Source organism: Eptesicus fuscus, chromosome 5 (genome assembly GCF_027574615.1).
Source record: "Eptesicus fuscus isolate TK198812 chromosome 5, DD_ASM_mEF_20220401, whole genome shotgun sequence".
Taxonomy (NCBI): Eukaryota; Metazoa; Chordata; class Mammalia; order Chiroptera; family Vespertilionidae; genus Eptesicus; species Eptesicus fuscus.
Window position 1 is genome coordinate 22,921,214 of NC_072477.1, and position 26,224 is coordinate 22,947,437.

Sequence of the window (26,224 nt, forward strand, 5' to 3'; positions counted from 1 at the left end):
CCCAGGGACGGTGAGAGGCGGGGGAGGTGCAGAGCAAGGATGGTCACGAGTCTAGGCAAAGTGTATAAATAAATTAGCTCGACTGGCCGCCCCTACTGCTTGTCCACAAAGAGCAAATCGTGAGTTCCCTTACTCGTTTTATGGATTTCTCCGTGAGCCTTGGACTGGAAAATTGCAGTGAGAGCGGGGCCGTCGAGCCTACCCCTCACGTTATGGATGGAGAAACAGATTCCGAGACCTGATATGATTGGACCACCCACCTTTCAGCTGGTTGGGGGGCAGTGCGGTGATCAGAACCGGCTCTGTAAGACCGCTGGCCCGGGGCCCTTTCCCATTGCTTTAAAGCAAGGCTGCCTTTTCTTTCACAAAGAACCCCAAATTCCTCAAAGATGGATTACCCAGTGTGGGAGATTTTTCCATTTCATTATTAACTGTTTCCTTTTGTGCTCAAGTGGGTTGAGCAAGGCTTATTCCTGGGACAGCTTTGGAACCCCTGGGAATCTAGGACAGACTACCCTGATTAGGCAGGTGTCAAGAACTGCTTTTTACATTGCATTCATGTCCGAGCTAATAGTGCAGCACAGATTGTGGTATTCAGTAGCTGAAAAATAACTGGAATGGTGAGCAAGGGGGTAAGAATCATTAAAAACAAGTGGAAGCTCCTAGTAGCTTCACCTCTGAGATTTTTACTTCTTTGAGAAAATTAGAATTTTTGTTTAATAGAAACAAGTTTGTAAGAAGTAGGATTATACTACTTTGCAAGTTCCTATAGGCCAGAGCCTATTTCTTTTATCAGTCTTGTACAAGTAGATCTTCAATAACCTTTTGTTGTAATAACTTGAGCCAACTGATGAAAAAGAAAATACTCAAACAGACTAAAAGTAATAGAGTAAAATAAAGGTAGTCTAAAATTTTGTTTTAGAACTTGATCTTAAAAGAAACAATCTTTTAAAGTAGAACAGAACCTGCAATATTGAATTAGTTTTGACTCTTTATTCTATGGCCTGAGAACTCCTTGTATCAAGTGTGATTTTTCTTCCCAGAATAAATTCCCATTAAAAAAAAAAAAAAAGGCCAAGAAATGAGCATCATATTTGTGACCTCAAGAGAGGAGAGAAACTTATCCAGAACTACCTAGCTAACCTCTCTCAAATTCCTGAACCTCAGAAGAAACTGTGTGAGATAATAACTTGTTTTAAGCTGCTAAATTTTGGGGTAGCTAATTATGCAGTAATAAATAGCTAATATGCACACTAAAGAAGAATTAGGGCTCCTTGGAGAAATAGTCTGATTCCAGATGAGCCTGGAACATCTTTTTTTGCTAGAAATTAAGGAAGTTTTCCCCAAAAAAATGATGAGGCATATCACAGGGACACAGAAGCCAGCTTGAAGAGGATCCTACTAGCTAACTCTGGGACAACTTGAACATCAAAATAATTATGATAATGATTTATAAACATTTTAAAAAATATAAATCCATTAATCTATACTAATAACAAGCAGGTAGAATGGAGGGCTTTTGCTTACATGGGTTTGAACAACAGGGGTTTGAGCTGTGTAGAGAAATTGAAAAAAATATGCCTAAAAGTGGGCCACCCCAGTCCAAGGTTCAACTATATATTCAAGTGGTCCACCCTCATTGTTCAAGGTTCAACTATATATTCAAGTGCCATTCTCTCCGTGTGTACCCTAATACCTTCTTTGTTAATTCATCTGTTTGAATTTCCTCTTAACCTGGATTTAACCAAGAGTACAAGGACTTTTAGGCCAGAGAAGAACCATCTTGTTTTGTGATAAATGTTAACACATGTATACCAGTAGTTTTATTGCTAGCTTTACCCAGTGGCCAGGTAAGTTTCTATTGAACGAGTACAAAAAACGTTTTACGAAGTATCATACTTTAAAAAGATATCAGCTTGTAAGAACATGTAATAAATAACTTCAAAATGCAATGGGTATTTAATTTTAAGGCGTGCTTTTTTTTTTTTTTTAATATATTTTATTGATTTTTTACAGAGAGGAAGAGAGAGGGATAGAGAGTTAGAAACATGGATGAGAGAGAAACATCGATCAGCTGCCTCTTGCACACCCCCTACTGGGGATGTGCCCGCAGCCAAGGTACATGCCCTTGACCGGAATCGAACCTGGGACCCTTGAGTCCGCAGGCCGACGCTCTATCCACTGAGCCAAACCGGTTTCGGCTTTAAGGCATGCTTTTAACATTTATGTAAAACACTGTGAAATATGAAAACACTAGGGGCCCAGTGCACAAATTCGTGCACCTTGAAAGGAACTGTGGGCCAAGAGGCTGTGGTGGGCACAGGGGCGGGTCTTGGCCCATTCTCCGCACCCCCACCTTTCCCCTCCCACCGCGCCCCCAGTCCCCCGTCTGCTGGCAGCCCTGCTCCCACTGCCACTCCCACACGCTGACAGCGCCAGCCCCCCTCTCACCCACTGACGGCCGAGCGATTGGGGCCGGTGCCATCAGCGGGTGCAAGCAGCGGCTGCCAGCCCTGATCACCCCTCAGGAGCAGGGGGAGGTGGAGAAGCCCAGAGGGGCGATCGGGACTGGCAGCCGCTGCTCACACCTGCTGACAGCGCCGAGTGATCAGGGCTGGTGCTGGGCGCCGGCAGCGAGTGAGAGTGGTAGCTCTGGCACCAGCAGCAGGTGTGAGTGCCAAGCGGGACTGCGGTGCACAAGAGCAAAGAATTTTCAATAACCACCAGAGACTCGCCCCGATGACAGTGACTGGCACCCCACCTTGGTCTGGCGCCCCTGCTCACTTGCTCCACCATCCCACCGCAGCTGACACCTGCCATGTTCCGTAATCTGCTGCCTGCTGCCAATGCCCAACATGCTCTGCAAGCACCCCCTGGTGGTCAGTGCACATCATAGCAACCGGTTGTTCGGTTGTTCAGTTGTTCCGCTGTTCAGTCTATTTGCATATTAGGGTTTTATATATATAGATGAGAATGCTCGTGATCCGCCCACACTGTGTTAAGTGTGCTCAAACACCTTAAACTGGTCTTTCCTCCACCATTGATAGATCTGTGTATGTTTAAGGGAACACTTGCAAAATTCAGGCTGTCTTCAGGTATGCTTCAAGTTTTATTTTCTACCAGGGCCTTTGTAAAATATATATAATTGATTTCAGAGAGAAAGGGAGAGGGAGAGAGAGATAGAAGTATCAATGATGAGAGAGAATCATTGATCAGCTATCTCCTGCATGCCCCCCTACTGGGGATTGAGCCCACAACCTGGGCATGTGGCCTGACCAGGAATTAAATTGTGACCTCCTGGTTCATAGGTCGACACTCAACCACTGAGCCACACTGGCTAGGCTACAAGAGCCTTTTTAAATTTACTATGCAAATAAGTTCAGTGCAACCCCAGGGTCAGCATGTGTGACTAACTTGGGCCCTCTTCGGTCTCCACCTTACATGTGTGCAGCCTCAGCCAGGAATATGCTTGCCCCAATCACAACTTCAGCCACAGGCTAGCAGAGCCCAGCTGTGCGCCTCCTCCCGCTCACTTGCCTGGAAGATGTCACCTCCACTGACAGTTCCTCTGGATGTGGGAATTGCCCACTGCTCCAGACAGTGTCCCCCTTTCAGCCACAGCAGAAAAACTTTATGTATTTATAAAATATCTCATGATTGAAAAAAACATTAAATGCCAGCTCTATTACTTTAAGGAGGACAAAAGAGTTACATTTCAAAGAAAAGGATCAGATTGTCTTTTGAAGCACACAAGCGTCTATGAAGAACTGAGATTTTTATTCCACTCTATGGTCTTATCTAAGGAACTCCGAGACTTTGTATGATTAATGTAATCTTTAAAAAACCATTTATTTTTCTTAAACTTTTTCAGAGAAAAACTAAGCCTTCACACAGTGAATCATTATGTTGGAAGACAAGTTGAGAGATCTATTGGTGTCAAGAGAAATTGTGAAAGACTTTAAACTGGGTCCTACAGGTTACTGGGTGTCCAATCTAGCAGATTAAGTGTGCTTTGAGCTATTTTACAACTCTATGTGTTACAAAAAACCTGATAGTAGGCCCTAGCCAGTTTGGCTCAGTGGATAGAACATTGGCCTGAGGACTGAAGGATCCTGGGTTCAATTCTGGTCAAGGGCACATGCCCAGGTTACAGGCTCAATCCCTAGTAGGGGGTGTGCAGGAGGCAGCCAATCAATGGTTCTCTCTCATCGATGTTTCTATCTCTCTCTCCCTCTTCCTTCCTCTCTAAAATCAATAAAAATATTAAAAAAACAAAAACCTGACAGTAGTACAAATGATTCTTGTCCATAGAAATACAAATGCAAATTGTTCTTGGAGTACAATTGATTTCTCTCCCCCTCACTCAAGAAACCAGTGTTGTGTCTGTTAATCAAATGAATTGCAGCACTGTTAATTGTCTATATATGTTTCTGCTTATTTGGATTATCTTTTGAATCAGTTGTAATATCTTACTAGTTCCCTCATTCATTAATGAGTTAAATAAAATATTGGACACATGCTAAGTTTGTATTTGTATAAGTCATAATTTTACTTTAAAAAAACAATTAGCCTTTAATAGAAGGGAAGAGTGCATGTTCATCTCATTTCTGCCAAGCCACACATATTGCACAATACAGGAGGCGGCTCCTCCCTGGCTGAAGACCTGGCCCCTTGGGACTATTTAGTTCTATTATTTCTCTCCTGCTCTTTTCTTCTTGCTCCTCCATGTTAAATACTTTTTTATAAATCTATTTTTAAACCTTGATGCCTTGTTTCCTGAACAACTGGAAAGATAACTAAGCAAGTAATATATGTTTTATCTGTGATTGAGGCCATCTCTACACGCATTACATGATATAAAAAATTGAAGTACTTAAGGTGTTTAAATCAAACCCATTTTCTAGCTTCTCATCTCCAAACAAATGAGTGGATGCCTTTGTGTGCTTAACACCATAATAAGTGCTAGTGATATATCATACGTAAGCGAGAGTCCCTGACCCAGGGAAGTTTGTAATCCAGTTGGGAAGACAGGGAAGTACAGTATATGTAGGATATGATAAATACCAAAAAGTGTGAGATTGGCAATAAATGCTTCATTCATTGATCCATTGAGCAAATAATTATTGATTGTCCATTACATGCAAGCATTGTGGTATACAATGGTGAACAAGATCAGCACAGACCCTCCCTTCACCAAGCTTAGTCTAGAAGGGACTGGGCTAAATAATCAGGTAGTTATAATACTGCATTGCTAGGGCTACAAGAAGGGAACCGTGATTAAGATTTAGAAAGAATTTGTAATCCTCATAACATGAGCCCATACCATTATCATGGCCCATTTCATGTATCATGGCCCATTTCATTTAATCTTGATGTTTCCTTGAATAGATTGGTTTTATATTTTGACATGAATTAGTATGCAGTGCTATTGTTAAATAGAGTGTTAAATTTCACTCCCCAGAAAGTTTTCTCCTTCAGTAATGGAAAAACAAAGCATATGTTATTGCAGTAATAACACCCTCACTTCTGATCTTGTCATTTCACAAGAATCTTAAAACAGGAGCTCAGCTTAGAGGAGAGACCTTCAGAGAAAAGGCATGTGCCATAGGAACAACCTGAAAAGCTATTGTTTGCATTGCACTTTTTCCTTTTCTGTCCCCACATTCAATCTGTGAAAAGCCAGAGGAAGATGAGAGACTCAGCATCATATAGCCTCGAGCACTTCTTTTAAATAGTTCTTGTTTCTTCCCCAGCTGCTCCTCCAGTCCTGTGAGGCTTCTCTCTTGGACCCTCTGATACTCAAGAGAGGACTTCCTAACACTTGGCCCCAGCATCGTCCCATACACCAAAGGGTTGCAGGTTCGAGTGAGTTCGAGTGAGTATGGGAGGTAGCCGATCAATGTTTCTCCCTCTCCCTTCCTCTCTCTAAAAAAGTCAGTAAACATATCCTAATTTTTTAGGATTAAAAAAAAATTTTTTTTTTTTAAAAAGAGCTGCCAATCCACACCTCAGGATGCCCTCTCACAGAACCAGACTCAGTGGAATGCAATTAACACCCTGTCTCAGTATTTATTATGGCAGGAGATCATTTCATAAAAAGGTGTAGAGATGTAGAGATGATATGGAAGTGAAAATAGACTAAGATTGTATTTGTTTCCACTCGGGTATCTCTCTCTTCAGAATGATGCCTGTGATTATTCACAAGGAGAAAAGTAACTGGAACCAGGAGATGCTCACCCATGTGCATGTGAACAGCACGTGTCACACGAGCAGCACGTGTCACAAGAGCAGCACACTCTCGGGCTTTTAATCAGTTATCCATTCACTACTGTAGTCATTGCCCATTTTTTCCTGATATCACCACTCAACATTGTTATAAACATACCTCTTGTAGTTGATTTCACCATTTCATCAATCTGGACACAAAATCCAATAAACCAGCATTGCAATAATATCTTCTGACAGCACACCATTGACGTGCTGGGGCGTGTGAGAGATTGAGGACTAGGGAAGATCAGGGGGGAAGGTATGTATAATTAAATGAGGAATGAAAATAAACTGAAAGGGGTATCAAGTGCAACTAGTCTAAAACACGATGTGCAACCAAATCCTTGGCAACGGTATGAAATGACTCTCAGGGAGAACATTCACTTACCAGACTATTTTCAGAAACGAGTTGGAAAGGATTGCTAAGCAGCAGACTGCTGAACATCATCATGAGAAACAGTTAAATGACAGACACGTAGCAAAAGTGGATAGATGAACATAGATAAAGATATAAGCATTTTTGTGTTAGAAGTCATACTGTTTTGAGTAAATTAGTAAGACTTTTATACTTAAGGCTCAGCCAGAGGAAACTCTTATTACATAACTCTAGGTGACAGACACTTCAATAGGTGATGTAGTCATCCAACATTGTTCCCTATGCTCTGTGGTACATGCAATGCTGCGGTTGCTGAGCTCCCCATCTTAGATGTCTGTGCACACACATAGTCTCCACATACCATGTATATACTAGTATGTACATAGAGAATAGTATAAGGCCCAGCTCATGCATGTGGGCATCACTGGAACACCTGGAAGCTTGCTGCTTGCTTCCTAGAGGCCTCCCGGGGCCAACTTTAATTCTACAGTTTTGGTTTAGACCCACAGATCGGCTTAGACTTGTCTTAAATCTAGCTGCTTTGGTGTTTCCCAGGGATTAGCCTGTGTGGGTCAGGTATCCACATGGCCATGCTTATGAGATCCATTGGGATGTTTTTTTCCCTTTAATTCACTGTTTTCTCTATGCCTCTGTCACTCATAATCTGCAAGTGTATTTCATTTAGCAGATCTTGACTCTGTCAAGCCCGGAGCTGTGACTGACAGAGTGGCTGTATTTTCTCTGCTGGGCGAGTATAGACCAAAGTGATCAGCAGTTCTCCTGGGGTGGTCACTAAGGCAGGGAGGCTTCCCAGGCCCACAGAAACCAGGGATAGTGCTGCTGGCAGCAAGGTGCACTATTCCCTCCGCAGCATGTGTCTCAGCCCCACAGGGTGTCCAGAGGTCTGTGGCTTGGAGGCCTCACGTCGGCGCCACTCTCTCCCCAGCACATTGCCTCAGCACAACCGGGAGAAGGGGAGAAGCGTCCTGGGCAGGGGGCAAGGCAGAGAGGATGGTGACAGCAGAGAGGATGGTGACAGCAGAGAGGATGGTGACAGCCCAGGGAATGCTGACCTCCAGCTGCAGCTGCCATGACCAGCGTCTTCCTCCAGACACAGAAGAAGCGCCATCACAGCCCCAGGTGCGTGGGTAGTGTTTTAAAAGATTAATTTTTGTTTTTTCTCCTCCCTGTATATTCTCTCTCCCATTATGTGTTATTGCCTTAGAAACTCTGGCCGGTGGCTCGGTTGGAGCGTTGTCCCATGCACCAAAGAGTCACAGGTTTGATCCCCAGTCAGGGCACATACCCAGGTTTTGGGCTTGATCCAAGGTCAGAGGCAACTGATCTATGTTTCTCTCTTTCCTCCTCCCCCTTCCTTCTCCTCCCCCTCTCCCTCCCTCTCCTCTCCTCTCTCAAATCAATAGAAACATATCTTTGGGTGAGGACTTTTTTTTAAAGGTATATGAAAGGGCAGATGGCAGTCTTTTGTTCCTTGATTACCAAATCCTTCGGTGAATGTAGGTGTGTGGCTAAAGTAGAAGAAAGAGTAAAGGAAAAGGTGCTAGAGTTTTACAGTGGGATGTTTAAGGAAGTTGAAGGGAACAGATTCCCTTCCTGGCCGGGCTTCAGGGAGGTGGCAAAACCCCACAGAGGAAAGGCCTGGGGGCCCCCAGCCTTGAAACAAGCTCATTTCCCCCAAGTGGGGCATGGAAACACAAGTGCCACCGGATGTGGAGGGACTCCTGGGAAAGGCATAGTGCCCGTCTCAGTGTTAACCTTCGACAGTCACGGATGACCCAGTGGCAGCAGGCACCTCCCACTTGGAACTGGGAAAGATGGTGGAATCTTCACCTGACCCCAAAGTGGGGAACCCCGGAATGGCGGAAGTTTAACATTTTGCCTGACTGTGGGAATGGGGCTAGAGGCAGGAACTCAATTGATCCGGAAAACAAAGAACGTGCTGTTCTGCGCCAGACCTTGTGGACTGAGGATCGAGCTGTCTGTGCATTCAGGGGAGAGCTGTGGAGCGGGAGCTCCGTTTTCCAGATCCCTCCGTGTGTGGTACATGTTAGGCTCGGCCACAAGAGAACAATCGCGTGAGATTTGGAAGGCAGACGTGAGGCGGCAGCTTTGGGGCTCTGGAGGTTGATTCGGGGCCTTGGGTGTCTCTGTGCTCACACGTCATTGCTGACTTCCTGGCTCACCTCGCTGAGGCAGAGCGGCCGCTGGGCCCCCAGCTCCTCCGGTTCCCGCTGTGCTTCCTTGCTTCCTGAGATGACTCCCAAGTAAATGCCTCGCACTCAAATTCTTATTTTATTCTTGGCTTCTGAGAAAACCGGAACGAAACCTCAGGGAGCAATGGCCTGAATCTGATCAGGTTCAATGTGAAGATCTGCTCTAAGGTTTCAGAAACCATCTACAGGGGGGAGACAATGTCTAACCGCTGGTTCAGTGTGGGCACCACCAGAGCAGCTGCAGGTCTCAGTGCCGGAGCCGGTTTCTGATTGTGCCTGTGAGAAGTCGAGGGGGTCCCAAGAGTCCCAGGTTTGGGGTAATTTTACATCCTGCACAGCCACAACAGGAGAAAACGAGTTGTTTGTGTATAGCATGCCGCTGGTGCAGATAAAGAGAAGCACAGGAGTCTGACCCAGATATAGCTGAGCCCCCATTTCCTGCCTTAGGGTGTGCTCACTGGTCTAAAGAAACTCAAGTCTGACTCCAGACAACCTTGAAAGTAACAAAGCCTTTTCTACATATCTCTCACAGACGTCAGTTGAGGAAAGAGTTACATTATCCGACACACAGCAAGTTCTTCAGCCCCCAGATTGCACCCTTACTGCAGTTGCTTACGTCTTTAGTTCTCCCCAGGCTCCAGCCTGCAGTGGGCCGTCTCCCACTACCCCCCACCTCCCAGTCTGCACATGTGGTTTCCATGTCACACAAACCAAGAGTTGTGCTCAAGAGATTGGGGTCAGAGAAGGGCTCAAGGTAGCGGGGAGGAAAGACTGACTGATTTCATTTCAAAATTGTATTGTCCCTGTTGCATGTAAATTTTAATTCTTTAAATTTATCCTAGATTCGGGATCCACCACACCCTTCTCACCAGAGCCAGGCCTCCTTGCACAGAAAATTAGGGTAGAATATTAGTACTCAGTTACCTCTCACTTCGGCTGGAAGCCGGTCCCTAGTTTTTACACAGGCATTACAGGGAGGGCGGCTAACGGCTTCCAAGCCCGTGAGTAACCTTCTTAATGTTGGCTTCAAACGCTGATGCAGGTAGCATGGCCCATTGCCCCTTGGCAAGATGTGAGTTTCTCTTTCTGCCCTGGCACAGTCACGTTCCCAGTTCTCAGGTAGCACCTACCATTGTCCACACACTGAAATCCAGGCCAGTACAAAGGGCTTCAGAAACTGGCTGGCCTCTAAATCCTTTCCCATGTCACTCTTTCCTGCGCTGGTGTATAAAGTAAAAGTTAATGCGTGAGACAGAACCAAACTCTGTTTTCTCTGCTCATGGAAGAGAGCAGGAGAGAAGAAAACAGAACATGGGCTCTGTCTGCACAGGGCTCACATTGTCCTTCTCATGGGGGCTCGCTTACCTCTCGGGCAGCTTGTCTCCAGAGGGGATAGCATGGCTGCTGGGGTTGTGGGGCCAGGAACTCCAAGATGCATGAGAAAGGCAGCCCTGGAAGGCTGAGCAAATTCCAAGGCACCCAAGGGGTAAGCAAAGGAATTCAGAGTGGCAAACCCTTGCTACCTCCGTGCCATCCATCTAGCAAAACACAGGCAACATGCCATGGAATGGGAAAAGATATTTTCAACTTGCAAAGCCCTAATATCCAAAATAAATACATATTGCAATAAATCAATAAGAAAGACAACAACCCCATGGGGGGGGGGGGTTGGGCAAAAGACTTGAAAAGGCATTTTACAAAAGACAAAAACAAAACATTAAAAAGATGCTCAACATTAATTACTATAATAATGCAAGTTAAAATGATAATGAGATACCTTTACACATCTTAAAAAAGAAGAAAATATTTAAAAATCTGACAATATCAGCTGATAGTGAAGATGCAAAGCAATGGGAACTGCTGGTGAGAGAACAAATTGGTTCAATGGAAAACTATTTGGCAGTTGAATATCCATAGATGCTATGCACAGAGCCTTTCGGCGCCTGCCTCCAACCTGACCAGGTCTCCGATAACCTGGTCTGGATTAGCTATAACACATAAATTAGACCTCTGAAACTTACACAATTTTATTAACCAATGTCACTCCAATAAATTCAATAAAAAAGAAAATAACAGAGAAATGAGATCTGGTTTGAGGGGCTGGCATTCCTGTCTGTCCCTTCCTTCCTCCATCCCTCCCTTCCTTTCTTCCCTGCTTTTAGTTTTTCAAAAGAATGAGATAAAACATACAGGCATAAAAATGCATAGAACACATTTGGACAGCTTAACAAATAATTGCAAAGCAACCCTCTGTGGAACCAACACCCAGATAAAGAAATAGTAACTATCAGTATCCAAGAAGATGCCTGTGTATCACCTGAATAATCACAATCCCCTCCATGCCCATTATAATTAACTAGAGGCCCAGTGCATGAAATTTGTGCACAGGGCAGGGGGGAGGGGTCCCTCAGCCCGGCCTGCAACGACGTCAGTGTCCTGCGCCCCAGCCGGGCTCTGGCCAGAGGCCAGCCCACCTGCCCTCCCTCCCTCCCTCCACGGGCGACGCCGCCAGCATCCAGCCGCAGGCCGCTATGGGTGCCACCATCTTTGTGATGGAGCAATGGTTAATTTGCATATTACCCTTTTATTAGATAGGATTGATATTATCCTGACATTCATGATATTAATTTCCTTCATAGTCTTTATAATTTTACCACCTATCTTTGAACCTTACCAGTATGGATTCCCATGGAATACAGTTTTCTCTTGTCAAAACTGCATTCTTTTCCTCAGCATTATGTTTGTGAGATTCAAGGATATGGCTGTAGTTAGTTGTAGGTCACTCATTTTCATTGCTGTATTGTAGTCCATCGCATTAATACATATGCTACAATGCATTTTCCCATTCTATTCTGCACGGATGGGGTTATTTCCAGTTTGAGCCCATTATGAACAATGCTGCCAAGAACATTCTTGAACATAAATCCCGGTGACATGTGCGAGAGCTTTTCTAGGGTGATGACCTAGCATGGCTTCCCTTTAATCCAGGCTTAGCACATTCATGCTTCTTCCCGGTCTCCTCTTTCAAAACTAGTTCTCAGGAAAGGTCATTAAACTCACTCATGCTCTCCCATATAACTAAACTGACATCAAATGAACTCATTTTTATAGTAGAATCTCAGCTATCTGGAGGCTGGGGGGGAAATCTATTAGGGTGAGCCCTGAGAAAAATGTATAGCAGTAACACATGAACCAAGGAAACAAAAAATCAAAACAAACATGAAAAATAACAAGGTGTTATATTTATTATTTTTTAAAATCTTATTTCATACTTTCATTAATTTCATGAAAGAAAAGAAACCTTAAAGACTGTGCTGTTTGAAAAGTCAAAAACCAGACACAAGGAGTGAAATCCCTTTCCCACGTCAGCTGGCACTTAATGGCTAAGCTAACTGAAGTGGTCAAGAAGAATTCCTTAGGACAGACACCCACACTTGAGGCCCAGCTCCATCCGCCAGATAAGTCATCTTCTCCAGCAGGTTCCCTCGTTTGTGAAATTGACGTGATGATAGTAGTACTTACTTCATGAGGTGGTTCTTCCACCAATACAAACAGCAGTGCCTGCCACTTAGTAAGTGCTCAAACAGTATTCAGTATCATTCTGATTATTTTAATTTTTGAAGCTGAGAGCCCAGTAGCAAATGATCTTAGTAGGGTTCACTGAGGCTGTCTGGCAGGTTTAAGGAGGTAACCAGGAGAGAAGAGGGAAAGAAAGCAACAGCGAAGCTGGAAAGAGGAATCGAAGGGGCCCATGTGCTAGGCAGGAGGAAAATGTCAAATTTCCAGAGGTGGGTGGCTAAAGGCCAGTCAGAGGGGTGAGCAGAGGGGCTGGGGCCGGAGAGGCAGAGGGAACGCTGTAATGATAGGTCCTGACTGCAGAGAGGTCTGAGCAGGTCTTGCTGGGTGGGTACAGAGAGGTCAGAGGTCATCAATACATGAATAGCAAGGTTCAGGCAAAGAAGTGGGCAGCCAAGAGTCAACAGCTCCTATGTATGCTGATGGCTTCCCACTCAAGCACCAAGAAGTCACTCAGCTTTTCTATCTCAGGATTTTCTCCTAGCTTACAGCTTGGCCAAGCTACTTTGCAGGCACAGCCATAGTAGGAAAGTGTGTGTCTGTGTGTGTGTGTCCCATCCTTCAGAGGGACAATTCCAGGTAATTTTAAATGGCTCTTCAAAGGGTCTCCAGGGAAATTGTGCCAGTTATAACTAGCTCAGTAATGTATCTTTCATTGACCTTCCCGTCTTCCCTGTTTCACTCTTCCCCTCCTCCTGGTATTCCTGGGATGGCTTCCCAAATAAAATACTGTCACCAACATCTTGTCTCAGTTCTGCTTTAGGCAGGACCCAACCTAAATTATATTATTATCTTTTTTTGTTAATCCTCACCCGAGGATATTTTTCCATAGATTTTTTTTTTTTTTTTTTTAGAGAGAGTGGAAAGGAGGGGGAGAGACAAAGAGAGAGAAATATTGATGTGAAAGAGACATATCAATTGGTTGCAGGGCCAGGGAATAAGCCTGCAACCCAGGTACGTGTCCTTGACTGGAACCAAACCTGGGACCCTTCAGTCCACGGGCCAACACTCTATCTACTGAGCCAAACTGGCTAGGGCACTAAATTATATTATTGTCATGTAGCATAAATCTGAGAGCTGAGATTCAAACAAAACAAAACACACTCCTTCCCAACCTCTAGCTCAACAGAGCTGAAGAAACATGATCAAATGGAAATTAGGTTTCTTCCTTTTTTTTTTTTTACAAAAAAATATTATAAGAACGAAGAGTTGAGATCATAGCACAAGCTAAATGTGCTCAGATAAATTAATCAAATGTGAATGGTTATATGGATAGAAGAAAAAAACGAACTATAAAAGTAGTAGAAGAAAATGTAAGCAATCTGGAAATATACCCTAGAGAACTCACACAGGATGGACCACACACGAGGTTATTCATTGCAGGGCTGTTTCTGGTAATGGGAGTTGAAGGCTCCAGGGGCTCACTACTAGGGGAAGGGATGAGTGAAGCAGTCAAGAGCAAGAAATGGCATGTACCACAGCCATGTGGATAGCTTGTAACACAATGCTGAATGAAAACAGTAAGAAATAGAATAAGGTCTGTGACACAATATCATTTACATAAATCTCCCATACACATACTACATATTTTATAAGAAAACATACAAATACTGTTATACCTATCAAACACACCAGAGTGATTATCTGGTGGGCAGGAGGAATTGGAGTGGGAAATGGGGATAAAAGGAAATATTTTTAAAAGTGTCTTATATGGACCGATGATAACTGAGGAGCCAAGGAGTATGATTAGCTCAATTCTGCACCTCAGGCCCGAAATGAAAAAGAAAATATAGGAAGACACTATTATAACCTTAATGTAGGGAAGGCTTCTTCAACAAGGTAAAAACACATAAACCATAAAGTTAAAAAAAAAACTGTGACTTTGACTCCATGCACAAGGAGGCATCTATAAGATTTCAACACAACATTTTAGTAATAGTTAAAAATTGGAGACACCTAAAGGTTCATCCAGATGGAAATGGTTAGTTGTGGCCTATTAATGCCATAGAATACTATTTAAGGCCAAAAGAATGAAGTTAACCTGCATGTACTCTCAAAGGGCACAAAAATGTAAGGAGGCCATTCTCAGGGTTGTGCAGGTCTCGCCCGCCTCACCCTCGTCCTGACCCTGCCAGGATATATTGACAGGTGAAAAAAGCAAGTCAAAGAAAAATACAATATAATATATACTATATAGTACAATATAATATATACTATAAAATGTGGGGTGGCACAAAAAAGGAATCTATTTTTAATCTGTACGTATGTTCTATAAATACATAAATGCTTAGAATGAAGTCTGGGGCATTTACAAAATAAATATATGTGTTAAAAGCAGGCTAAGGAGCATTAAAGGTTTGTTACATGACTAGTTTCTCTGTGGCAAGACCTTCCCGAAGTTTTGAGCAATAAGGCCAGTTTTTCCAAGTGTCACTGGGTTCATAAGCTCTCATCTTCCAGGGTCATATCCCTGGAGAAATTTTTTGGGCCAGAGCGTGCACTTTCCTGAGCATTCCAGCAGGGGGCAGAAGCATCATGAGCCCGCAGCCCTGGCAAACTGCCCTGTGACCTGGAATTTAGGGCTGGCCCCGCCTGCTTGAGCAGCAGACATTTGGCCTGCTTCTCCACCATTAAAGATTGATTATTTTTAAGTTTTCTCGCAGAGTAGCAGATTCGAATATGTACTCTTCGCTGCATATTTTTAAAATTCTGAACATGCATTTGAGTTCAGGGAAAGGCCTGATTATTTTTTTCAAAATGGAATTGGCCCAATTTATTTATTTTATTATGGAAGGTGAATATATTACAATTTTTAAGTATAAAGTGGGAAACTTGTAGGTTTATTCTCTGGAGAAAACACTTTAATGTATCTCTTTTCTAGACTTTTAAAAACATATGTAAACACTTTACCAAAAGGGCCAGCATATTATACATACCATTTTATAGCTGTTTCTTTTCAAGTGGATCAGCAAGATCGCATAGGCATCTTTTAAGGGGTCAATATTAAGTGAAATTTGTGTACACGTTATTAATCCCGTTTTTCCATTAAAAGCATCCTGACACTGAGCAGGATGGACCAAGACTTCCATGCCATTGGGCTTCCGGTCTGGTCTGAGCCGGAGGGCCTGGCATTTCTAAGAGCAAATCAGCAGCAAAAGAAGCCAAGCCGTCTTTGGATCTACACCTCCAAATGGTGGAGTTATGGCAGCCAAGAGCTTATGTCCCTCTGTGGCCTTTTGTAGGTTTCCCCACGCAGTGGCTTCCTGGATGGTGGCTGTTATTTCCATTTATTGGATGACAGAAGATCATCGCAGATCAGCTTTAAAATCTCTCTTGGGAGAGTAACCAAGCTGTCCCTCTGCATATTGTGTGGGCTGACTTACTAGAAAGTAGACTTTGGACAGATAGATGTTAGCTGCTGCTCCTAGAGGAGGTGATTATCTCATTGTAGACATTTACAGTGTAGCCCTTACTAATTACATCATTCGGGGAGGTTGTGTTCCAAAAGAATAAAGTAATGACCTCATCTGTAAAAATATGTCAGATTTAAATTATCTTTCTTTCTGGCACTATTCTTCCAGTTGTACTAAATCTGAAGCCTAGAAAACTTAACCAGATGAAAAATAGAGCTTGATTTTTTTTAAAAATGAATTTGTTTCTTGTTTTTGAAGGGATTCAAATAAATAGAAAGTTGAAGGATTTGCTGATAAGTGAAACAAGCATACCCTTTGGAGCGGATCAACAACCATACAAAACCAATGTCTAAGAAAACTAAGACTAATTTTGTTACCAATAAATGCAGGATTCAGAGAGAAAATGTGGTGTCATTTGCTCAGAGGTGTAATGCAGGATTTCCAAAACCAAACATCTTGACAGGCAATGGCTCAGACAATGGCTGAACTGAATAATCAAAAGCAGAGGAACAATGAGCCACAGCTGCAGAAAGGGCAGGGTCAGTAGTGAGGTGACAGCTTGCCAGGCATCAAGGGCCCTTATGAAGAGTTCTGCAGTTGAAGTCCTTCTTCCTCAATATTGAGGTCACAGATGATCTCCCCTCCCTGTTTACACTACTGAGCTTCAACCCACCTCCAGAACTGTCATTGCCTGGAGTCTCTCCAGCCTTGGTCTGTGACAGAGCGCAGCCTGGTTGGATTCCAGAAAGAATAGTGTGTGTGTGTGTGTGTGTGTGTGTGTGTGTGTGTGTGTGTGTTGTTGGGGGCTGGGGGGGGGGGAAGTGGGTATTTTTTAATTTTTTGTTTGTGAGGTTTTTTTTACATGATGGAAGCCAAAGTTTATTGAAGGTATAAATGTCCATTTCGCAGAACAACTAAATATGAACAACTTTACTAAGGAAGTGTCTCATCCCAGTGTAAAGGTAACAGACAATCAGAGAATATTATGCCAAAAAAACCTGCTGCAAAATGCATTTGTCCTTGGGAGATGATAGACCAAAAATGAAGAGAGGGGATAGTGAATCTAAATGTAAAAGCTAAAACAAAATTCTTAGCAGAAAACAAAGGAATATATTTTCATGACCTTGGATTAGGCAATAGTTTCTTAGACATCATATTAAAAGTACAAATGAAAAAAGAAAAAAAACAGATAAATTGGACCTTACCAAAATGAAAACTCTTGCATTTCCAAGAATACCATCAAGAAAGTGAAAAAACCTACACCTGAAACTAATGTAATATCAATTGTAATTGAAAACTTTTAAAAAAAAATTTAAGACAGTGAAAACGCCTACAGAATAGAAGAAAATATTTGCAAATAATAGATCTGATAAGGAACTTGCAGTCAGAATAAATAAAACCTCCTACAACTCAATGATAAAAATGCAAATAACTCCATTCTTAAAGTGGGCAAAGGAACTGAATAGGTTAATGAGAGCATGAAAAGGCCACATACTGCGATTCCTTTTATATGACGTATCTAGAGTAAGCAAATTCATAGAGATAGACAGTAGGTTAGTGTTTGCCAAGACCTGGGCAAGGCAGAGAATGAGAAGGGACTGCTCCTTTTGGGGTAATGAAAATGTTCTGGAATTAGATAGTGGTAATGATTGCACAATTCTGTGAATATACCAAAACTACGGGATTGCACACTTTAAAAAGGTGGGTTTTATAGTATGTGAATTTTATAGTATGTGAATCTCAATAAAGCTGTCACAATAGATACACAAATAAATTAAGAGGGAAAGGATGAAAGAAAGAAAAAAAGAAAGAGAAAAGATGGAGGGAGAGAGGTCACAGACAGTCCTGAGCGCCTCTCCCTGATGAGCAGGAGCCCCCGGGCCCTATGTATTGACCTGCCCCACATGTGACTGCCACCCCACATTTTATAGTATATATTATATTGAGGAGACACTCATGGGCAGAAGTGTAACCAAACCTCTAAAGATATCCCTTCTCAATGGGGAAATCCTAGGAGCTGGCAAGCCATGGGAGCTGAGGACACCAGAATTGAGCAAGAGGGATTACAGGAAGATAGAAGGAGCAGGGGTATTCCCTGAGTTAAAAAGCATAGTCAATTTTATAGTTGCCTGGATCCAGGTGTGAGCAGAGGTGGAGATGTTCAGGGCACCGAGCAGATAGTGGGTGGTTTTTGAGGAAGCTGACCTGTGGAAGTAGTCATCTACTGTCCCCAAAGTGATTTGTGACATTCATTTTATTCAGTAAGCTTGTGGGCCTACCAGGTACTAGACAATAGGCAATAAAGGGAATATAAGAGCCAGGAGCTTGTAACCTGGTGAGAAAGACAGATGATAAGTTACTCTATTAATACAACAGGTGCTATGATGAAAGTAGGTGCCAGAGCACAGAGAAGGGTCACCAGATTCAGGTTAGGTGATCAAGGAGGGCTGCCTGGAGGAGGCGGTGGCACTTGAGAGGAATCATGCCTTTGAGGAGATGCTGCCATTTCAGGAAAATGCAGTCTAGTGAAGCTGACTAACCCTCTTCAGGTGACCCAAAGGAGAGCCCATCACAGCTCACAAACTAATCTCTCCTTGTGCTGAGACCTTCATCTTCCATGAGGAAGGACTCTAAACCAGAGAAGAAAACTGTGGTCACAGATTCTAGTTCCGATGCTGGACTAGGCACTGCACTACTTTAGAATGTTAGACACCTTAGATCTATCCTACGTGTGAACAATTTTCTCCCCTAATGAATTAGAACTGTGCTCATTCTTCATGTAGATGACACAATTTAAGCCAATTCTTTCCTTTTATACATGTGTATGTGCATATGAAGAAAAAGTCAAGTCACCAAATGAAGATCCACTGAGGGGAGCAGTGGTGTGGGGGTCAGAGTCCCACCTCTAGATTATCTGTATAATCATCTAGCCCCAGGCTTCCCTCCCAGGGTCCGAGGTGGGTGTGCTGTGCCTGAGATGGTGAGCTCTTTAGCATTCAGGAAGTTGGGCAGGGCAAGTGGCTAGAGGAGCCCTGTCCCTTTCCCCCAGTGCTTTGCAAATGCTACCTTTTACCCTCTGTGTGCCGGGAGAGAAAAAAGAAAGGAAGCATTGATCTAGCATCAGTGGCATCGCCAGCCCTAGACCTCAAACTCTTCCTTACCAAGAAGGGCCAGAGATTGACGAGTAAATAACTTTTTTGCCATAGCAATACAACTTTATGATTGTAGTTTCTGCTCAGGAAGAAAGGGTAGGGAAATACTACTGTCTCCCACAAATAAGTAACTCACAGTTAGCATGACCCTTGGGTTAGAGTTCTATAAACCAGCAGGCCTAGCGAATACAATGGGAAATTTGGTCAACTGGAGACTGGTGTTTCATACCGACTTTCAGAAGACTGAGACTGAGCAGGTTACAATTTGATTCTCTGGGTCAATTGGATCAGTGAATCCTGTTGTAATGTAACATGTTCCAAAAATGGCTGTTATGAATTGTATTGTGTTTCCCTCAAAAAGATATGTTGAAATCTTAACCTCAGTATCTCAGAATCTGACCTTATTTAGAAATAGGTCTTTGCAGATGTGATTAGTTAAAATGAGGTCATACTGGATGGAGTAGGAAGGACCCCTAATCCAATATGACTGGTGTCCTAGTAAGAAGACAGTCACAGGAAGACAGACATACGGGGAGAAAACCATGAAGTCAGAGATGGGAGATATGCAGCTATAAACCAAGGAGTGCCAGGGTTTGCCAGCTAACTAGGAACCCAGGAAGAGGCAAGGAAAGATTGTCCTGTAGGTTTTGGAGGGAGCATGGCTCTGCTGAAGTCTGAATTTGGACTTCTAGCCTCCAGAACTGTGAGACAACACATCATTGGTTGGGCCTCCCACATGCGCCACACTCGGCTTGGTGCCTGGGAGAACCTGTAACGCAAGTATGTGCCCTTGACCAGGAGTCGAACCTGCAACCCTTTGGTTCACAGGCTGACACTCAAACCACTTAGCCATACAAGTCAGGGCAAATTGCTGTTGTTTTAAGCCACTAAATCTGAGGTGCTTGATGACAACAGCCCTAGGAAACTTATAGGGCCTCCCAAGGCTTATCAGTTTGCACACGAAAAGTTTGTAGTCTTTATTTGAAGGGCATCATTTCAGCATTTTTGTCCATAAATTTTGTTTTTGCAAAACCCTGGGACTCTGATGTTGTTCTTGAGGGTGCTGGAGTGTCCTAATGGAGTCTAGTGCCTCTGACTCCCATGAAGTGGGGTCAGATGCCTTGAGAAGCACCTGGAAATGCCATTTCAGGTCCTACCTGAGACTGAATGAGGAGAAATTAGACTTCTTTTTTCTAGTTTTTAAGAGACATTGCACAACTCACACTTGCATGTGCATTGATTGTCTTATTCATTCATTCATTCAACTCTTATTGCACACCTACTGTGTGTCAGTAGTGGATAGACAGTTATGAACCCTGCCCTCACTGAGCCTCCAGTCTAGGAGCAGCCTCACACTACTCCACCAGTGCTGACACCATCTCTAAACCTTGCCAAGCCTCCTCACTGAGTAAAAGTCTGCCTGACGTATAGCATATCCCCAGTGGTGATAAACCTCCACCTTTGAAAGAGGAGGTGAATCTTGGGACTACCCAGAGTCTTTCCAAGCTCTGTCTGGGGAATGAGATGTATGATTAAGCTGGAAGAAAAAAAATCTAGGTCTTTGTTTCCCCCCTAAAAACCTCAGGGGGAAAAAGACCCCCAGACTATCTTAATAGCCATACCAGTGGGATAGTTCATAACGCATAAGAGGATGCTGTGGAAGAACAGTGTTATTCAGAAAAGCTTTTTTAAAATATATTTTTATTGATGTCAGAGAGGAAGGGAGAGGGAAAGAGAAATAGAAACATCAACGATGAGAGAGAATCATTGATTGGCTGCCTCCTGCAAGCCCCACAATGGGATCAAGCCTGCAACCCGGGCATGTGCCCTTGACCAGAATCGAACCCGGGACCTTCAGTCTGTAAGCTGACACTCTATCCACTGAGCCAAACCGGCTAGGGCCAGAAATTTTTTAAATGTCTTGTGACATCATGGTCATATAAGGAAATCCTTTTAACTTAAGCCTACGGTACTTGGTAGCCTCTCCCTCCTTTCCTTTGCTCTAAAGGAGCAGGATCTTTAACTTTTTTAAAAAATTCTTACCCAAGAACATGTTTATTGATTTTTTAGAGAGAGGAAGGGAGAGAGAGAGAAAGAGAAAGAAAGAAAGAAAGAAAAGAAAGAAAGAAAGAAAGAAAGAAAGAAAGAAAAAGAAAGAAAGAAAGAAAGAAAAAAGAAAAGAAAGGAAAAGAAAGGAAAGAAAAGAAAGATGTGGGAGAGAATTTTAGCAGGTTGCCTCCTGTACATGTCTGGACCAGGGATCAAACCCAAAACCTAAGTATGTGCTCTGACTGGGAATGAACCCAAAACCTTTTGGTGCACGGGAGGATGCTCCAACTAATGGAGCCACCAGGCCAGGGCAAGGAGTGTGATCTCTGTCTCCTCCTCTTTCTTTCTCTTAATCTCACTCATAAATAAATAGATGGTGCAGGTCTCAGACCTTTCCAAACAACCAGGGCTTCCCTGAGCGATGCTCTAGATTGCCCTCTTTATTCTTCCTGACTTGCCCATGGATCTTCTTCCAAGGTCGTCATCTAATTGTGATGTGAGCCTCATCACAGCTGCCATAACACGTCACAAGACACGTACATGGCACACACTCAGAGTTGAAGCTGCAAGTGAAAACAGGAAGCAGGCTAGGCTTTCCATTCCAGAGGGAAATGTCTCAGATGCCTTGGAGAATGACTCCCAGCTTCTGCCTCCGTGAGCTGACCTTTGTTTCAACCTCTAAAATATTTCGTTATGGTGTATGGAAAGGGCAGAGGTTAAATTCAGTGTTTCGTGAGGCCATCCTCTATCTAGTAACCACCTTTTGTTATGTCAAAACAAGATCATCTCTGCAAAGGGTGAAGAGGGAAGCATTTACTCATTCATTCATTCGCCAGACAGGTATGAAGTGACAGGCTACTTTGGCAGATGACGGGAAATCTACTAAAGCTAGAAACACAGTCTGTACCCTTGTAGGGCTCATAGTGGGGAGAGAGATATAAACCGACTGGAATGTAACCAGGACCTCTTGAGCCACTCTGCTATATGTTAGAGACCTATCCCAGCATGCAAACCACCCTGCTCTCGAGGCATTCCATGAGCAGGCGAAGGAGGGGCATACACCGCTCATCATCAACAAAACTTGCAATCGTCCCCTTTCTTAAAGCCTCTCTGCTCCTTTCCCAAACTGCCTGTCACCTCATCCCACCCCAAAAGCAGGACCTTAGCGTTTTCTCTCCTCCCTACCCTATCCCTCCACTTGCACCCTGGCTTATTTAAAAAAAGACTTATCTCAAGTGTCTCTCAAGATTGCTGCTAAGGAGCCTCAGTTCAATGTGTCTGGTGTTGCTGGACTGTAGCGCGTAAGGCAGGAAGCATGAGACCAGAGAGGAAGCCTGGCTAGAGTCAGAGTAATGTGACCCTCATCTGCAGATTATTTTTCATAGTGGCAGCACTTACTTTTAATTTTTTTTTCACTACTTCTAAGTTTGCAAGACTTGTTAAATAAGAAGATGAGTTACCCAGCTAAATTAGAATTTTATATAAACAATGAATATGTCTCATGGCAAATTTGAACATATTTATACTAAACATTATTTGTTATTTATTTAAAAATCAACCCTAACTCCTTCATAAGAGGTATTGTGTCCACCCATCAAGAGGTTCTTACTACCTCGCCATCTCTCTTTTTGTGATGTTAGTGGCTGGTGATGATGATCATGGCCTACATTGATTATTTCCCTAGAGGTTATAAAATTATGATGTTCGAATTCTACCTTTTTTCCCCTTTCTTTCTTTCTTTCTTTCTTTCTTTCTTTCTTTCTTTCTTTCTTTCTTTCTTTCTTTCTAATCCTCACCTGTGAAATAAGGATATTTTTTTCCATTGATTTTTAGAGGGAGTGGAAGAGAGGAGGAGAGACAGAGAGAGAGAAACATTGATGTGAGAGAGATGCAATGATTGGTTGCCTCCCACTTGGTCCCGGGACTGGACTGGGGATTGAACTACAACTGAGGTACATGCCCTCGACTGGGAATTGAACCTGCGACCCTTTGGTCCTCTGGCTGACGCTCTAACCACTGAGCAAACTGGCCAGGGCTCCTCTTCATTTCTTAGCTGGAATATGTCTATAAGGAGAAACTCCCTCATCACCTATTTGGTTTGCCTGGTCATTTTTATATAAGAAAAGTAGGATGCATGCTTAATTCTTTTTATTTATGAATTTTCAGAGTAATTAGTTCCCTGGCATCCTCCAAAGGTGACCAGTGAGTTGTGTTCTTTCCCTTAAGTGTATCATTATGAACTCGGAGATTTTGACATGTGTATCTTTTGATCCATGGCTATTATTGTTCTTTCAGACACTCAAATTGTCCCACCTTTGGCCAGTGGGGGCCTCTGGCACTTGGCTTCTGAGTCCTTCCGATGCCACTCCAGTAGTGCTTTCTAGTGTACCAAGAGGTTCCAGATTCATCTTACACATTCCCAGCCCAGACCTGAACAAGACATTTCTCTGAGGAGCCCCTTCAGTGGGAAATGATATTTGGAGACCAAACATCTCTGACTCCACTATTTAAAACTATCACAACCCGCTGGAACAAACACAGATTCACCTGCTCCCTGAGATCCCCTTCCCCTGATCGGATGATGCAGGACTGAGAAGAATGGAGGAGACCACTGGCATAAGCCAGGCCAGGTAGAAGCAGGGCCTGGATCAGGACAGGGAAATGGCACTGACTGAACTTATGAAGCAGGTTGACCTAGAGACCCTCCCAATTCCAGACCAGGAGGCACAGGCCAGGGTGTATAATTTCTCAGGATCCAAACCTACCTGCTCAACAGCCTTTCTCCATCTCACCCTCACCCCAGGTAAACGCATGTACCAAAACATCACACCCTTTCCAAAAGCATAGAAAGCAGGATGCACACTGGGATCCTGGACACATGCCCAGCTGCCTCCAGGGTGGCCTGATCTGGGGACAAAGCCGAGAAAGCGCACAGGGTTTCCTTGTTCCCCCTACTGGGTTTAAGTGAATCTTGAACACACTCTTCTCGGCTACCCAAGGATTAGCCATGTGTTTCAGCAAGTGATTGAAAATCATTACTCGTCTCTTTTGGTTGAACCTCAAACGTTTGAAATGCACACAGCTTGGCAGGCTGGCCGGGGCAGCTGAGCTTTAAGGGGACATGTCCCAGCCATCTGTTGCCCTGCTTCATACCAGCCTCTGCCCTTCCCGCTGCTGAGGAGCGCTGGGCTTGACAAGCAAATGCAGGACAAAGACAACTGCAGCCTTGGCCTCAAACAGTTGCTCACGCTGTGTCTTGAAGGTGGGGGGAAGGGAAGTTATGGCATTGTTTTTAAGTGCTTTGCCTTGAGATACGGAGTTTTTCCTTCATCTTAAAGATCCAGCCAGTTTTAGGGACAGTGACAAAGGACATTCCTTGTGATTTCCCCTCCATCAGAGCAGCTCATACTGTGCTCAGCTACTCTGAGGTGATTCAGGCATGCAATGTGAAGATTAGAATTTCATTTTAAAATATTTAAGTATTTTTAAAGCTGCTATTAAACCCCGCGGCAGGACTCAGTGGTCGAGTGTCGACCTATGAACCAGAAGGTCACAGTTCGATTCCTGGTCAGGGCACATGCCGGGGCTGTGGGCTTGATCCCAGTGTGGGGCTTGCAGCCGATCAATGATTCTCTCATCACTGATGTTTCTATCTCCCTTTCCCTCTCCTTTCCTCTCTGAAATCAATAAAAATATATTTTTTAAAAGCTGCTATTAAAAAGTGTGTAGCCTAAAACTGTATGGATGCATTAAATAAACACTTCTACCCCAGGAGGTTTAAATTGCATCACCCTGGGGAAGACCGTCAATTTTATTATTATGTGTTTTTTTATTAATAGACTTTATTTTTTTTTCAGAAAAAATTTAGATTTGCAAAGAAATTGAGCAGATAGTACAGAATTTCCATATTACCCGCCCCCTTCCCAACACCCACATTCCCCTATTTTTTAAAAAATATTTTATTGATTTTCCACAGAGAGGAAGGGAGAGGGACAGAGAGCCAGAAACATCGATGAGAGAGAAACATCCATCAGTCGCCTCCTGCACACCTCCCACTGGGGATGTGCCCGCAACCAAGGCACATGCCCTTGACCGGAATCGAACCTGGGACCCTTGAGTCCGCAGGCCAACGCTCTATCCACTGAGCCACACCGGTCAGGGCCCACTTTCCACTATTAACATCATTCCTGGATATCGTACATTTGCCACAACTGATGGATCTATATTGAGACATTATTATTAATTAAAGTCCATAGTTTATTCAGATTTCTCTAGCTCTTACCTACTGGCCTTCTTTCTGTCCCAGGATCCCCTCCAGGTACCACATTACATTAAGGTGTCTGGTCTTCCTGGGCTTCTCTTGGCTTTCCCAGACTTGCCTTGTTTTTGATGACTTTGTGAGTGCTGGTTGAGTATTTTCCTCTGCTTGCAATCCCTCTGTCAGGATTTATGTAGTGGGTTTGGGGAGGACGATCACAGAGGTAAAGTGCCATTCTCATCACATCATATCAACAGTCTGTGCTACAACATAATTTATCATTGTTGATGTTAATCTTTTTTAAAAATATATTTTATTGATTTTTTTACAGAGAGGAAGGGAGGTGGATAGAGAGTTAGAAACATTGATGAGAGAGAAACATCTACCAGCTGCCTCCTGCACACCCCCGGCTGGGGATGTGCCTGCAACCCAGGTACATGCCCTTGACCGGAATCGAACCTGGGATCCTTCAGTCCGCAGGCTGACGCTCTATCCACTGAGCCAAACCGGTTAGGGCTGTTGATATTAATCTTGATCACCTGCCTGAAGTAGTGTTTTTCAGATTTCCCCATTGTAAAGTTTTCTTTTTTTAAAAAAAATATAAGTGTGGACTCATAGGTATTTTATACTTCGGGTTATAATCTAATACTACTTTGTTTCATTCCTCAAATTGTTCCAGCTTTGGCCATAGAGAGCTTTCTGTCGACTCCTGTGCCCCTGTGTCATACCCCCATCAATGTGGGGTTTTGTGTAAACTCAGTTTTATGAGGACTTTGGCACAAGTTCCATCTGGCGTCTCTGAGACCGAGCTGGCACCGACAGTGGGTGTGTCGGCAAGAACCCGCGCTGCGCCAGCCTGGGCACGTCTGCTTGTAAAGAGCAGAGCAATGAAGAACGGA

General features: G+C 43.6%; 1 long non-coding RNA gene across 2 annotated transcripts; it reads left to right on the plus strand.

The window, feature by feature from the left end:
• LOC129148964 (uncharacterized) lies at positions 1-26,224 on the plus strand. 2 transcript variants are annotated; one of them, XR_008555956.1, is made up of 4 exons: positions 1-119; positions 5,754-5,875; positions 7,590-7,783; positions 26,005-26,224. It is a non-coding gene; the product is annotated as an uncharacterized LOC129148964 (long non-coding RNA). The 2 variants fall into 2 exon arrangements; XR_008555955.1 differs by lacking the exon at positions 26,005-26,224 and adding an exon at positions 16,125-16,256.